Source organism: Desmodus rotundus, chromosome 10 (genome assembly GCF_022682495.2).
Source record: "Desmodus rotundus isolate HL8 chromosome 10, HLdesRot8A.1, whole genome shotgun sequence".
NCBI lineage: Eukaryota > Metazoa > Chordata > Mammalia > Chiroptera > Phyllostomidae > Desmodus > Desmodus rotundus.
This window is the reverse complement of record NC_071396.1, coordinates 73722685-73736428: the sequence shown is the minus strand read 5'-3', so window position 1 is coordinate 73736428 and position 13744 is coordinate 73722685. Positions and strand designations below refer to the sequence as shown.

General features: G+C 39.0%; 1 protein-coding gene across 3 annotated transcripts in view; it reads right to left on the bottom strand.

The window, feature by feature from the left end:
• The window catches only part of YES1 (YES proto-oncogene 1, Src family tyrosine kinase), a 71420-nt gene extending 69596 nt beyond the window's left edge, over nt 1–1824 (bottom strand). For all 3 annotated transcript variants that reach the window (XM_053912770.2, XM_053912771.2, XM_053912772.1), the window contains exon 1: nt 1585–1824. The gene's annotated coding sequence lies outside the window, so the exon portion shown is untranslated. The remainder of the gene's footprint in view (nt 1–1584) is intronic.
• Between the last annotated feature and the right edge of the window lie 11920 nt (nt 1825–13744).

Here is a 13744-nt window from a genome sequence, read left to right as displayed (position 1 = left end):
TACAGCAGAGTACATATTTTAAGAGCCCTTTTATCTTTTATTCTGGAAACATGGACATAAACTGTCTTATATTCAGATTCAGATAAAAGGCAACTGTTTTTTCAAATTTAGCACCCTATGAATTGTCAACAAGCATTCAAAATTTCCACTGAGGCTTAGCTAATGTCTAAAAGCTAAATATAATTAAACTTTCTTTTCTTAAATGTCAACTATGACAGGGGTCTCATATATTAGTAAAACAAATGTATGATTTCGTGAACAACAACTTTCTTACAGAACGATTCATAAAAATCATATATGATGTATACAAGATCCTTGGTTTCTAATACAAGACCCTCCTTTACTACCTGTCCATTCAAAATGTTTCCTGTCCATTGTGTGCCAAACACTGTGCTAGTTAAGATAACTAGATTCACCACATTACTTCGTCTTAAATGCATATAATCAAGTGTACACATTTAGTAATATTTCCCTTAGTGTATAATTTAACATTAATAATTTAACAAGATAGTTTAAATACACTTAGAAATGTCAAGATACCGTTAGCACTGTAATCCTACAGTTACAATGCACAAATATGCCACAATCATATATATATATGTGATATATATATATATATATGTAAACATTTATGTGAAAACACACCGGTGGAACATAATATACCTAAAAAACGGCATGAACATAAAGTTGTGATTCCACTAGAGATTTTTCATTTCTTTAATAATTTATAAACTGTTGGTGGATTATTCCAAGCCTGTTTCAATTAACTGCGCAGAAAATAATTCAACCAAACGGTGTTGTGTCCCACTCACTAGAAAAAATTAAAGCAGTCCCTACATCAGACTTGATTTTCGAAGAGCTTCCTAAACAACGCTCACCCGTGCCCAATAAAGCAAAAGCTGGAAGCAATTAATATGAAAAATACACTTTAAAACAAATTTTTCTGTAACACACGTGGACAGAGGACCGAACCAATTGGGAGGCGAAGTGGCATAATACTGTAAAAGTGGATGCTGAGTAGCTTCTTTCCCAACCCCCAACACAAAACAAAGGAAAACTTTAACATGTTGTGGTTTTCAATCAAACCAAGTGAAGCGAGAGGCTCACCAACTTGCCCCCTACACACACCCTTGCCCGCTCTCCCGACACAGCTGCCACCCGGCGTAAGTCAACACTTAGACCCCCAACCTCCTGGACAGAAAGGGGCCGCGGCCCTCGCCGCTCGCTTGGGGGTGCGAGCCAAAATAAACCTCGCCCCCGCCCCGCGGTGGCCCACACGGCCTCAAGAACGCGGGTGGCGGGGTGTCCCAACGCTCCCGGGACCTGTAGTCGGACTTGGGCGGGACCGGGTAGGACTGGACGGGGCGGGACCGAGTCCGGGGGCTAGCAGGTAGCGCAGGGAAGGAGACACGCCCGCCGAGCGCGCCGGGTCGGGGGAGGGGAGAACTTTCTCCGCAACTTCCCGACTGAGAGCCGGCGGGGGCAGGGAGCCGCAGCGCCTCCGGGCGCGGGCGGGCGCCGGGGCCTAGCGCTGCCCCGCTCGTGTCGGCTGCCTGCGCCCGCGGGGCCTCGTCGGGTCCTTACCTGTCCTCCAATCGCGCTCACATGGGTCACCGCTGCTGAGGCTCGGGGGGCGGGGAGGGGGCCGCGGGCGGAGGGGAGGCCCGCGGAGCCCTCTCCCTCCTTCCACCGCCTGGTCCCGGGCGCCCGGCTGCAGCAAGGACCGCACAGTCAACTCAACTCTTTACTTCAGGAGGAGGGAATTCCCGGGCTCCTCCACCCTAAGTCCTCACTCTCCACCTCCTCTCCGGTCGGCGACCGCCCTCACTCCCGACTCCGCCCCTCCGCGCGGGGGCGGGGCGGGGGCTGCAGCTACCTGCTAGCGCCGCAGGCCCGCTCACCGGAACTCGCGCCGCGCCCACTCGGGCTTCAGCGCCCCCCGCCTTCCGGCGCTAGCGGGCGCCGCCGCGTGCTCCAGACCTCTCCCGCCGAGGTCATCCTAGGTGGCGAGTCCGACTCCCTTATCCCGACCCAACATGGCGGCGGGGGCCGGGCGGGTTCCCGAGGCGGCGCGGGCAGAGGGGGCGTGAAGTGGTGGCTCGTCTGCACGCGGAGAGCCGACCCACAATGCCCCTCCCCACTCGCGGACCCTGCGGCCGCCGACTCGGCTGCCTCCGGAGATGGAGCTGGGACCGCAGATCCCACCCCCTCTCCCTTTCTCATTTCCCTTGGTCCCGCTCTCTATAGTGCCGAGGGCGTTGGGGTTTTGTTTGTATTTGGGGGGAGGACGGGGTTGAGGTCTTTTTGGTTGGCAGTTTGCTTCTCAGTTCTATGCTTCCGCACCCATTGTAGTTGATAGTAAAGTCTCAGCTGGGCCCGGCGAGTCGGAGGGCGGCTGGGGGTGGGGGACTGGCGGCCACGTTAGTAACAGCCTAATCACAACCCTGATCGTACCGCAAGAACACTCTCGTCTGGCCTACTGCCAAGTCTATCCCAACCCCAGGAGCTTCCTGTTGACTGTAGGTCGATCCCGCCTTGTCCGGAGAGGGAACCGAAGCTGAGTTTTGTTGGCGACTATCCCAACGATGGTAGTTTTGGCTAATCTGGATCAGCGTATTTTGTAAACGATCCTGGCAATTTACAAAGGAGGGAACTGGGACAGGTATTACTACCCCGTTTGACAGCTATGGAAACAGGCTGCGACCCTGAAAGTACTAGAATTCTGCTCATCTGAATCCAAGACTTTTTTTTTTTTTTGGTCTTGTTTCCAGTCTCTAGAAAGGGAGAGAATCCAGAAGGAAATGGGATAAAGATGAGGGTTTTACAAGATGGGAACGAGCTGAATATTGAGGCTTTTTTGTTGTTGAAATCACTTCTGCTCTGTCACAGTCTTAGATTAACTTCCTTTTTGTATTTTCTCTTTGGTGGGGTTATCAGGACTATGTGGGACTGTTGGTTTCCTTTGTCTGTGGTTTTTAGCGAAATTCAATCATCTTCCAGAGATAAATAGTACAATCATATGTGTCAGTATTCTGGTGTTCTAGCACCTCAGGAATTGCATATAAAGGTTTGAAAATTTTTTTCTTCAGCTCACTAAATGAACCAAAGGTAGGTACAAGCTTTCACATTAATAAAAAGGTACACATAACATGGAAAGATGCTTTATTTGATTTACCTCCTAAAACTTCATTTGCCATTGACTGTCTTTGGCATTAAAATTTTCATGTAGGTTTATATTGAGGTGTTTTTTTTTAAACTAGAAAACAAATTCCTTGGGCTGTTCCTTTTCTAAACTAATAAACTAGAGATAATGATTTTGTTCTAAACTCTCAGCCTCAAAATCAACTCTACAATACTAGTTAACCCTAGTCTACCCCAGTAGACTAGGGGCAAAGTAACTTTGGAAAAGTTCTGTACCTAGTTTTAAACGTGGGAGGTGTCAAAATCTCTCCTACATGTTATAGGTTATATTATTTCATCAAGTTTTTTCTCTCCACTCTCATTTTGATTCTTTTTATTACCCTCATCACCCTCATTCCCTGTTTTCTTCCTTCCTCCCTCCCTCCCTCCTTCCCTTCCTTCCTTCCTTCCTTCCTTCCTTCCTTCCTTCCTTTCTCTCTCTCTCTCTCTCTTTCTTTCGTTTTTTTTTTTTTTTTTTTGAATGGTCACTGCAATTCCAAGCCTCAGTATTTAAATAACCTGGATACTTGTCAATCTTAGACTCAATGGCTCCATTATTTCCAGTGATACTTAAAACACCAAAACACAAATAAACAAACAAAAAACCAGAGAGTCTTTTAAAGTCTTGCTGAGTTTGGTAGAATAGAAATTGCTTTTAAGTGAAAATCTGTTCATTCATAAAATAGACAAAAGCAGCACAGCCATGTCTGTCCCATGGGATGTGTGTTAAAGAGTGATAAGGGACCTAGGTCTTGGAATACCTGGGAATATCAGCTAGTTGAAAAAGCGGGAGGAGATCTTGAAACAAAAATGAATGAAATATGTTACACCTACAAAAGTGAAATGCATCATTTTAATGCTTAAGTTAAAAAAAAAAGTTTAAAACAGTTGGAATTTAGCTGGGGCATACTTGCTCTAATGCTGGACGTGTGCTTTTTGCCAGGAAATGTTTGTGTGTAGGGTGAACCTCTGCTACCTGCTGTCAGTAACCTGCTGCTGCTGCCTTCATCACTGAGGCAGTGGTGGTGATTTTTCTGTTCCTGGTAACTAGAAAGCCTGTGGTACTACATAGAGTTCACGCACTGGTCCCAGGTCTCTAATATCTACTCCACTACCCGACCCCATCCCCAACACGCCCTCCACTGGATTTGTGCTAACAGCTCAAAGCCTGGATCTCCTCACTTCACTCAGTGCCTAAAGTTACCTGCACCACAGTAGCCTTGCCCCTTCCACCTGACCAAAACTGCTGGTAGGCCTGTTAGGAAGAATACGAGGAACACTAAGCAAAGATTTAGAGGATCAGGCAAAAGTAAGGTATTCACCCTTGTATGTCAGACTCATTGTACCAAACTTAGTGGAGAAGTGCAGTAACCCATCAGTTTCTGAATGTTCCTGATGCCTTCATTGCCTCAAGGGCTGGTGCTTGTGTATTATAGTTTTAGAATCAGTTCATTGGATGTATAAGAATACATCCTGAGATGAATATACGTAACAAATGGCAATCTTACACAAGCTTTAGCAATTCCAGCCCATCTTTTTGCTCTTTTTTGTTGTACTCTAGCTTCTAACTTCATGGTTATCTGGTTTACAACCTTAGAATTTCACCGGTGCCTGCTGTGCCCTGCTATTTTTTGGAAGTCTGGTCTCTGCTGTTGGAATCTACTTTAGGGTCATCTCTTCAGTTCTTTCTAGTTCTGCAATTTAGTCCCAGGCCTGTTTTATCTAGCAAAGTCCTTGATTTCAGTTCTAGCTCTTCCTGGTATCTATTTGCCTACTCCTAGGTAACCTTACCTATAAATTCAAACTTTCATACACTCAGCTTGGTTCCTCACTCTGTTCTGGGACAGCAGTTTCTAAGCTGGATGGTATTTGGCATTTTCTCACATGCCCTCTGTCTAGCAGAACATAGCATGCAATGAACACCTTTTGAGGGTGTCTATTTTACCCAAGTTCCTCTTCTTGGAGAAGTGACTCTCTACCAATAGCTGGATTGTGGCCTATGATCTGTGTACTGCTACCCCCAGGAATTTCAAATTTTGTGGGAGTGACACAAAGGTGACTGATTATTCATGGTGGCTAGGGTGGAGTTGAGAGACCAGCGGCAGAAGATGAGTGTCCAGGGTCAGGGAGTCCAATAGCAGTAAGCAACAAGTGTTCTGTGTTGATGGTGCCTGTGTCTAAGCAGATGATCCCTGTGGCAGAATCTGGACTCTGCCTCGTCTTCCTTGGTTCCTGCCTGAGCCTGTTCGACCAATCTGCCTCTCAATTCTCTGAACTCCTTCCATTAAATTCTTTTTCAGTTTGAATTTAGTAGAGACTGTCTCTTTGCAAATGCGAATACAATTTAGTTTCTGCTTCTTACTTGTACTGACATTAAACTCAAGTGATATGAGGGCAGCATCTCCTGCCTTGTAAACAGAGTTGGGGTAAGTATGAGGTGGGAGGAACAAGTTTTCACAGAGAGGATGAAGCATATGCACAGCAAGAAGCAAGGATATGATACAGTAGGACCCCAATGCTGAGACTCCAGTTGCCTTGAGCTACCTGTAAGATCTCAAACCTAGAACAGAGCTGACAAGTCAGTCCCTCTGTTACTGAACCCAAGGATTTCTCTACTTGGGGTGTTATTCAAGAACGAGACATGGTTGTCACAAAGTAGTTTTATATACTTGCAGCAAGTGAAGGAGACTGAGAATTCACATCCAAAGCTCTGTCTTTCTGATTGGAGGTTTAGCCACTGCTTATGTACGCTACTTAGTTATTACACTTTGATTTCTTCTTTGCAGTTGGCTACACTTAACCTGTTGAGTTCCTATCAAGTTCATTCTGTTTACAGCTTCATCTGCAAAACACTGTACTACATTTTAACATTTAGCAAAAGTAGCATTTAGTAAGAACTGCCCAGACCTGGAGACCCTTGTCCTATCTGACACCTCCTGCCTCCCCAGGTAGTCATTGCTTTTAGATCACAGCATAGCACATGCTCTTTCTCACAGAGTACTAACTTAATTGTCAAAATTCTCAGTACAATAAGTCAGGCAGCAAATACCCAAAACTGGTCTTATATGGTGAAACCCATTTGATATCTCTGCCCTATAGCTTTGTACAATAATTTCCACCCAAGACATATTTGCAATTCCTGTAGCCATTATAAGTTTTTGGCCTTTACTTTTCTGATATATTAAACTGATACATGTCCATAAAACATCAGTGTCTCTGACACTGAGTTTAAACACCACTAAAATTGTTACCAGATTGCTACTTCCTAGAAATCTTTACAACTGGGTTATGAAAAGTAGAACATAACTTTGCTTGAAGGCAAGAAATTAAAGTTAGAATGTTTGCCTACATCATAGGTTTAGAAAAGAAACTATAAATCAGTCATGCACTTATCTTTTAAGTTAACTGACATTAGATCATGAAATATAAACAATTCGCATAAAGAACTTTTTATTAGATATTTTGTAAGCTAACATTGAGTTTGGGATTTAAAGAAATGTGCTTAGAGTGAATCTATGTGTTTGAAAACCCATTTTATTCTTTCAAGCTAAATCTTTATATATTTTCACTGATATAGATCATTATTTTTATATAGATCATTATTATTATTCGGTGGTATAGATCACATTCGTGTCTAAGCAAATTAAAATCTGACCAGATCTTATTATATGGTGTAAACTATAATACATTTAATCCTTCAGCAACATGTACTTGTTTCTTTGATCTATGTATCAACAGGTCTTTTGATTACTTGAAATAGCTGCCTAATTTTTCTTCATTCTAAGGAAATAACATAACAACAAATATTTAACATAAGATCCTTGCCTTGATGAAACATTTTAGGTCATCTGAATGAACTAATAAGGTTGGCAGTACAGAACTAGGCTTGATAACCACGATGGCTATCTTTTCTTGAGCCCTCACCATATACCAGGTGTTTCACCTGAATCATTCAGTGAATCCTCATAATAATCCTGGGGTTAGTAAGACTATCTTCATTGACAGATTGGATTCCTCAAGGCTTGGAGAGGTTAAGTACTGAAAGTCATTGTGATTGCTGAAAAAAAATGATTTTTAAATGTAATTTCAGTGGCCATGTGGAGTAGCATTTATTTGTCTAAGTTCTGGAATAATTAAAATTAATCAATTGCCTTTATAATCAGGAAATTTATTAACTTAAAAACATTATTTAAATAAGAAATGTGAAATCCTAAAACTTTATAGAAAATTCTTTATTTTACAATCCATATTCCTGAAAAAGAGTTGCAGCAAACTTAAAAAGATGTATAAGACTAGACTAAAAGGAATTAATTCAGAAAAAAACAGTAAGTATTAAATAAAACACTCTGGAGATTAGAATTTGGCATCTATCAAGTCAGTTTTTCAATGATACCTTCCCTAAAACATGGTCTTTAGACAAAGAACCAAATATCTGAGAAGTGACTATGTATATGTACAACATAAATACCTCTCCCAATAAAAAATATCTAGGTTAAGTCAGCTAGGTAACCACAGTTAAGCTTTCCATGGTAACCATAAATCAGTGATTAGATTCAATAAACAGTTAACACAAAACTGGGTAAGGTGGTTTAATATTTTTATTTATTTAAACTAAGAATAATAAAAGGGCAATAATAGAAATCTATCAACAATTTAATCTACAAACCAAACTAAGCAAAAAAGAACAGGGACAGAATCATGGATACAGAGAGCGTTTCAGTGGTTGCCACAAGCGAGGTGTGTGTGGGGGAATGGGTGAAGAGGTGAGGGGATTAAGAAGTACAAATAGGTAGTTACAGAATAACCATGGGGATGCGAAGTACAGTATAGGAAATGGAGTAGCCAAAGAACTTATATGGAAGAACTTATATGGACATGAACAATGGTTGGGGGGATTGCTTGGGGGATAGGGGGTGCTGGGTGGAGGGGAGCAAAATTTGGACAACTGTAGTAGTATAATCAATGATATATAATTTAAAAATTAAATAGATACCAAGAAAAAAAAAACAAAAAAGGGCTTCCTGTCCCTGCATGTGGATGTGGACTAAGCCAGGGGGCTTTATGCAATTATCACTCAGGTTTTCCATGAATGTCTCCAGGTTTCTGCCACTTGATTCCCGTTGCTCCTTCAATGTGGGCCTGTCACCATGGTGCCTATTGATCATAAACTGTTCCAAGACCACTTGAAAAATGATTTCATTCTTGCTGTGTTTTTCTGGCTGCAGCCACGAGTAAAATGACTTATAGAGTCTTTGCAGTTCCTGCCTGCCCACAACTTATTGCTGTTTTGAAATAAGCTGAGCTGAGTGTTCTGGAACCCAGAGACACCCCCATTCTTTTCAGAGAGCAGATCTTTGGCTAGGTTTAAAGTCCATATTTTTCTGAACCACAGTCATTCCTGCGTGTTTCAAAAAGAAATGAGGTTCTGAGGTCTAAATCCATTCTTAGCAATATTTGTCAGAGACTCAACTTCTAGGATTCAGTTCTTTAACTCCTGTGTTGATAGTGGTGAACGCTTAAAAGACCATGAGCTCCTCCAGAAGATTAAATTTCAAACTGGGTAATCCTAGACCAAAAGCTGAGCTGCTGTGACTCGCTGGCTGCACTGGGGGTCATGTGATGGTTGTTCAATATTTTTAAAATCAGCTTATGTGTTCATTCATAAAACATCTGTGGACTATGTCCTGATAAATTCTATATGTTTTAGTTTATATTGTATTAAAAGGGATCTTATGACTTTATTAACTAAAAAGCTGGAAATTAATGGCAGGATACTCTATTGAAATCCAAAGAATGTAAACATTAATAGATTTTCAAAAATTTTATTGGGATTTTTTTTAGAGGTAAAGGAATTAATATCCTACCAAATTAATGTTAAAATGCAGGGTTAGGCAAACATAGGTGTACAGTTGTGAGTATGTGAAACACAGACTTTATTCTCGAATTAAATTATTTATTAATTATTGTATTATTTCCCATATGAACAACAGTAAACCTACTTTTGCCCCATCCTGTGTATAGTTTTCTTTTGGACATTTTAATTAGATAGTAATATATAATCAATTTTTACAGTTTATACCTAATTTATTTATTTTTTGTTGTTTTGTTTTGCTTAACAGAAGTGGACACTTTTCCCCCCAAATCTCTCCCGAAGATATGTCCATTAATTTTAGAGAAGAAGCAAGAGAGAGAGAGGAAGAGAGACATATCTATGTGAGAGAGAAACATTGATCAGTTGCCTCCAGTACACACCCTGACCAGGGATCTAACCTGCAACCTGGGCATGTGCCTTGACTGGCAATCGAACCTGCAACTTTTTGGTGTGTGGGACAACGCTCCAACCAACTGAGCTCCTTGCCAGGGCTCAGAACTAGCCACTTTGAAAAAAAACTTAACTTTCAGTTTTATTGTCATTACTACTATCATTTTCATTTATTTCATTGTTTAACTAGTCTACAACCATTTCAAGTGACTTGAACCCTGAGTTCTGGTCATTAATTTGCATAGACATATTCTTATGAATACTTGAAACCATGTTTCAACAACTATTCACTGAAGAACCTAGTGTATACATACTGACATTTTAGAGGATATTATTTAAATAATCCAAATGTGAATAACCTTAGAGATTTTTCTTCTGGAGACTTGGTAATTTTGGCATAAAATAAAAAATTGCCACTAAGGTTCATTTTATGTGAAATTAATTCCAACAAGTTAAAATCAAAACAAAGCTAGAAACCAAGGAATGGATGTGTTGAAAACCACAGACTGGAAAATTTGGTTTATGTTATGGTGATGAACTTTTAAAATTTATCTGAACTTCTGTTCAGGAAAATATTTAGGTTCTCCTTAGATGTCTTAAGGACCTATTGTCTAGTTGTGGATTTTATTTGAAAACCCTGAAATAGAAGAAAAATATTTCCTTTTGTAAAGGCTCCAAAATAAATCACTTCTTTAAACTCTTCTCTAAAGTCTCACATATTCTCTGTAAAAATTACCAGTCTCATTTCCTCTGAGATGATGAGCTATACATCCAAAGAACAAAGTATTTCCTGAGTCTATTGAAAGAACCTAAGATCTGTACCTAAGTGTTTGCCATGTGCTCTCAAGAATCTGGTAGACATTAAAAAACAAAAACAAAGAATATAGAAATTTGTATAAATTCTTGAGATGGTTAATGGCACAGAATTATGCAAAGTTCTAGCAAGTACTTGATAAATTTGATCATTTAGACATAGAAACACTTAGTAAACTTAATTTACCTTAGGATAATCAGATTGAAAGTCCATGTAAAACTATGACAGGGGAAAGATCTTTGGCTTGATAGTTAATATTAGTTCTGATCCTTCTACTAGTGGATATTGGATTTCTTTTGGGGGTGATGAAAGGATTCTGTAATTAGTGGTATGGTTGTATGACTTTGTAAGTATACTAAAAACCACTGAATTATACACGTTAAAGGTTGAATTTTTTGGTAGGTAAATTATATCTCAATTGAAAGAAAATTCTGGTTCCACAATTTCATCCACTTAAGTAGCTATGTATCCTTTTCTTTCTATCTTCTTTGAGATATAATTGCCATGCAACATTGTGGAAGTTAAGGTGATGGATTGATACATGTATATATTGTGAAATGATTACCACAATAAAGTTAGTTAGCATACCCATCACCTCACATAATTATAATTTTTTTTGTGTGTGTAGTAAGAACATTTAAGATCTCTTTTGGCTACTTTCAGGTAACTAGTACAGTATCATTAACTGTGCTGAATATTAGATCCTCAGAACATATTCATCCTATAACTGGAACTTTGTACCCTTCAGCCAACATTTCCTTATTTTTTCCCACCCTCCAGCCCCTGGCAGTTACCGAGTTTGGCTTTTTTTTTTTTTTTTTAGATTCCACATAATGAATGAAATCATACAATATTTTTCTTTCCCTGACTTATTTCACTTAGCATAATGCCCTCGAGATCCATCCATGTTGTCTCAAGTGACAGGATTTCCTTCTTGTTACGGCTGAATAATTTTATGTAGATGTATGCACATCACATTTTCTTTATCCATCCATCTATCAGTAGACACTTAGTGTGTTTCAATGTTTTGGCTATTGTTAATAATGACACAATGAATATGAAGGTACAGATACCTCTTTTTTTTTTAAATATATTTATTGATTATGCTATTACAGTTGTCCCATTTCCCCCCACACTCCACTCCATCCTGCCCACCCCCCTCCCTCCCACATTCCCCCCCCATAGTTCATGTCCATGGGTCATACTTCTAAGTTCTTTGGCTTCTACATTTCCTACACTATTTTTACCCTCTCCCTGTCTATTTTCCACCTATCATCTATGCTACTTATTCTCAGTACAGATACCTCTTAAAGAGAGTGATTTCATTTCCCTCAGATATATGTCCAGTGAGATTGCTGGATTGTGTGATAGCTCTGTGTTTTATTTATTGATTTATTTTTAGAGAGATTTGGGGAAGGGGGAGAGAGATTTGTTGTTCCACTTATTCATGCATTCATTGGTTGATTCTTGTATGTGCTTTGACCGGGGATTGAATCATCAACCTTGGCATTTTGGGACGACGCTCCAACCAACTGAGCTTACCAGCCATACCTGATAGCTCTATTTTTAATTTTTTTGATGAACCTCCAATACTGTTTCCTGTAATGGCTATACCAGTTTACATTCCCACTAACAGTGCGGAAGAGTTCCCTTTTCTTCACATCCTTGCCAACATTGTTGTCTCTTGTCTTCTTCATCCTATTTATTCTAATAGATGTGAGGTAGTATCTCATTGGGGTTTTGATTTTCATATCTCTGATGATTAGTGACGTTGTGCCTCTTTTCAGGTACCTATATGTCTTCTTTGGAAATATACATTTTTGTTTCCTCTGCCCATTTTAAAATCAAATTATTATAATTATAGTTATTATTTTGCTATTGAGTTCTATGAGTTCTTTTTTTATATTTTGAATATTAATCCCTTATACAATACATGGTTTGCAAATATTTTCTCCTATTCCATAGGTTCATTTTGTTTGTTTTATTGTGCAAAAGCTTTTTAGTTTGATTTAGTCCCATTTTTAAATTTTTGCTTCTGTTGCCTTTCCTATGTGTCGTATTCAGAAATCATTGCGAACACCAGTGTCAAGGAGGTTTTTCCCTATGCTTTCTTCTATGAGTTTTATGGTTTTAGGTCTTACATTTAAGTCTTTAATCCATTTCAAGTTAACTTTTGAGTGGTGTAAGATAGGAGTCCAAGTTCATTCTCTTACATGTAAATGTTCAATTTTCCCAACACTATTGATTGAAAAGACTATCTTTTCCCCATTGAGTATTCTTGGCCCAAATATTAGTAGACTTTATTTGCATGAGTTTATTTCTGAACTCTCTATTCTATCCACTTGTCTTTATGTCTGTTTTTATGCCAATACCATACTTTTTTGATTATTGTAGCTTTGCAATATAGTTTGAAATCAGGAAGTATGATGCCTCCAGTTTTGTCCTTTCTCAAGATTGTTTTGGCTATGTGGTTCCATATAAATTTTATGATTATTTTTTCTATTTCTATGAAAAATGCCATTGAAATGTTGATAATGATTGCATTGAATCTATAGAGGCATTGAATAGTATAAACATTTTAACGATATTAATTCTTCTGATCTATGAACATAAAATATTTTCCCATTTATTTTCATTTTCAATTTCTTTAATCCATGCCTTATCATTTTCAATGTATAGAAGTTTTATCCCCTTGGTTAAAGTTATTCCTTAGTATTTTATTGTTTTTATGCTATTGTAAAGGGGATTGTTTTCTTTGTATCTCTTTCAGATATTTTGTTGTTAGTGTAGAAATGCAAGTAAATTTTATGTTGATTTTTGTATCCTGCAACTTAATTGAATTTATATATTAGTTCTAACAGTTTTTTTCATAGTCTTTATGGTTTTCTATGTAAAAGATCATGTCATCTGCAAACAGAGACAATTCTACTTTTTTCTGACATGGATGCCTTTTATTTCCTTTTCTCGCCTAATTGCTCTGACTGGGACTTTCAGTACTATGTTGAATATGAATTTTGAAAGTAGGCACTCTTGTCTTGTTCCTGATTTTAGAGGAAAAGCTTTCAGTTTTACACCATTGATTATGATGCTAGCTGTGGTTTGTCATACATAGCTTTTATTATTTTGAGGTATGTTCCTTGTATACTCAACTTGCTGAGAGCTTTTATCATGAAAGGGTATTGAATTTTGACAAATGCTTTTCTGCATCTATTGAGAGGATTATATAATTTTTATCCTTCATTCTATTAATGTGGTGTACCATGTTTTTTAGCTATGTACTTTTAAGTAAGTTTCCCAGTTCTCAAGACTTCAGTTTTCTCCACTGTAAAGTGAGGGGATTTTATTAGACCAATGTTTTTACACTGTGGGTTGCAATTCCCTAGTGAGTAGCAAAATTAATTTAGTGGATGGCAACCCACATCTTTTAAAAAAATGGAACAAAGAACTATTAGAGCATACTGCATATAATAAGTATCATTTTGCCAAAC